Genomic DNA, 3,185 nt, shown 5'->3' on the forward strand with positions numbered 1-3,185 from the left:
CATATTACTTGTAGAATTGTTGTTGGATCTAGTATGTATTATCAAATTAGAACAAATGGCTGGGGATTGTGAGACATTTTTCCTAATTGAATATGTCTATTATTAAAAAGTCATGTATCTTCAAAAGGTTATATACCTCTAAAAGGTCCTGTACCTTCAAAAGATCATATACCTTCAAAAGGTTGTGCCCATATCTCAAAGGGTTTTCCAAAAGGTGCCTTCTCTTTAAAAGGTACAAACAATCTTACATAAGAAGTAAAATTTTCTATAAAAGTACACAACAAATAATTCTAATATAACCAAAACTCTCTTAAGTCTGCTTCTGTTTTGAGCATAACACAAGCAGGTTCTTTATTGTATCCTAAAGAAATTCATTGATCCTATTTGCACTATAAAGGGGCGAAATTTCCTTTAGGAAAGTGGCATTGATACACGCCTTGAAGTTGGTAGTCACTCTCCGGGTTCTAACAGGACTTGGAGTGGAAACTATCAGACTCTGTTCTGACATGCTGGTGATGCCATGGTGAATTCAAACTCATCCTTCAGCATTTCGATGACACGTCACTCTCCGGACTCCCCCTTAGCAGCCAGGCCATGGGTAACTGGCTTTCCAATCTGCAGTTACATGAATCACTTACAGTACCAAAGTAGTAGCATCAAAATTTCAAGAGCAAAGCGGTTCAAGAATCATAAGGATTATTTCTATGATTTAAAATCTTGGCATCATCTGTTATTTTAAGAAGGAAAATTACAAGAACAGCTTTTAAACCGAGAGCCAAGGCCTTGAAAACATCTGTTCCTTGCCCGAACTCCTCCATCCATTAGAACAGGTATTTTCCCTTCAACAGCATGAACTACCTGCAAGCTCATAGTAACACAAGTAGAAACTGTATTGCATTTGTTTCTTTGCTAATATATGGCACTTACTGATATATATGTGATTTATCAAACACAATCATGTGCATCATATTTTTCATGGGACCAAAAGCTATTGAATGGATGTGCTAATGGTAGTATGTGAAGCTAATAGTCACCTCTTCGAAACAGAAATCGTTGCAGAAGTATAGTCTAGCTGTCTGCCTCCATGATTGGAAACAATAATCCCTGCAACACCTACTTGCAGAGACTTTTATAGCTGGAAAATGATAGGATATAAGTTTAAACAAGCTTTTTCAAATGCTTTTAAGGATCAAGACTAATATGGAAAATTAGAAGTGTGTGACAAAGCAGAATCTTAGTGAATTGCTTATCCTGCTCTATCTAGTTCCAATCTCTAATCCAAGCTAGCTATATATCACCAGATAAATGAACTTTTGGCTTGGAGTCTCACATTGTGAAGTTAGAGAAAATACTATAATCAGATAAAGCTTGAAGCTTACCATCTTCAGGAATCAGGAGTGAATACCCCCTTGATCAGAATTGGTAAGCTTGTAATGGATCTTAACCATCTTATATCCTGCAGAAACCACTGACTATTACCAAGAAAATATAAACTGAAGAAGCATACTGAAAAGCAAAAGAAATTCTTGACCAGTTTATGCCTTCCAACATAGAGAAGTATCCATTTTGTCATTGGCAAAAGCTTCTAAACTTGAACCTGTATCCTGCATAAGTGTAAGTCCATTAATTCTATGTAATAATATTAAACAAACAGTAAACAAAAGTGCAGGAGATTAGCTCAAATGTCAAAAACAACAATGAAGGAACAGTCCACTTACAGAGACAAATTTGGTATTCAAGAGATCTTCCCAATTCTCCCGTGGTGATGTAATCATTCTGCAGAACTTCTTAAGGTAATAGAAACTAACATTTGCGTACTGCAAATGAAAGCAATCAAATGTAAGAAGTTTGAGGACAGAATGTATTACTTGTTCTTTATGTCTGCCTCCCTTCGACCATGTCTTGGAGCATCAGCAGTAAGGACAATAGCCTTATATTCATTCCTTTCAGCTCTCTGCACTAGTATACTCATTATATTACGCCTTCTGTATACCTAGTTACAAAAAGGATGCAAAACTGCTATTAATTTTCCTATCAGCAATAGCGCAAAGAGATACAATAAGTGATTGCTACTAAGTTTGTGAAGTAAACCAGTGACAGTGTCGTTTGACAGATACTTATAAAGGCAAATGAAGATCAAGAAGCATATGAAGGAAAACTTAGTTTTGTTTCTTTTATGAGGACCCCGCAAAACACTTTCTTTCTATTGTATTATCTTATCACTGTTGACACTTCTATCAAAGAAGACGCCATTTTTAATAAATAAATTTTTTTAACTTATTTAAGCGTTCTTTTGCTGTTTTGCACCACTAGTAGTGAGATTTTTGCTACTCATTTGATTTTAGAAGATATGTATGTGGAATAAAAGGAAAGTCTTGATCAAGAGAAGCCTAAAGAGATGGTTATCATAGTTTTCCATCTACATAACTTTTTAAGACTATCTTTGAGGACTAATAACCCGTTATGGTATCACATCCAATGGTCTTAAACGTCTTGTGGTCTCAATCAGAAATTATTAATTCTCTTTTATCCTTTCAATTTCATTAAAATTATCTCTCTTCCAAAAAAAAAAAAATTCTTATTTCATAAATGTTATTTCTTTTTTTCGAGTATTATTTTAAATATAGCAAGAAGGTAAATTTGATTATATATTCACTTGCTAATAGTTTACTTTGAGTTCTCATCCTTTATTTGATGAAACTTACCTTCACAAAAACTCTAGAAAACACTTTTGAAAGATGCTTGGAGTCTATCCCACTTGTCAATTCTCTCAATATTTTTGAATTTCTTTCTTTCTTAATAGATTAAATAAGTTAATCCCTTCAAAGGAAATTGTTAGTTTCCATATACACTTTTGTAATACCCTTTACCAGCTGATCTTGGATGATATACTCTCTTCAAATTTGAATTTCTCTACTGGTTTTGGTTCTTTGATGTGGTTGCTCTGTGCCTGCTTCCCAAATTTCAGCCTGTCAGAGTGAAACTTGGGCTCAATTTAACCTAGCCCAAAAAATGCAGAAGCATATAATGCTACAGAACATCCATTAATTTTCCTACAAATTTGTCTTCTTTTTAATAATAATAATAATAAGATTTGAATCTAAAATTCTTTGGTTAATACATAATCCTTCAACTCTCCAACTTTTCATGACTTTGAAAGAATTTTCAGTTGTCAACACAAAAGA

The 3,185-nt window shown here is 33.9% G+C and overlaps 1 pseudogene; it reads right to left on the reverse strand.

Annotated features, from left to right (window-relative positions):
- Positions 1-412: 412 nt before the first annotated feature.
- Positions 413-2,253, reverse strand: LOC116130939 (annotated as a pseudogene).
- Between the last annotated feature and the right edge of the window lie 932 nt (positions 2,254-3,185).

The sequence above is a fragment of the Pistacia vera genome, unplaced genomic scaffold (assembly GCF_008641045.1).
Source record: "Pistacia vera cultivar Batoury unplaced genomic scaffold, PisVer_v2 Contig227, whole genome shotgun sequence".
In the NCBI taxonomy this organism is placed as follows: domain Eukaryota; kingdom Viridiplantae; phylum Streptophyta; class Magnoliopsida; order Sapindales; family Anacardiaceae; genus Pistacia; species Pistacia vera.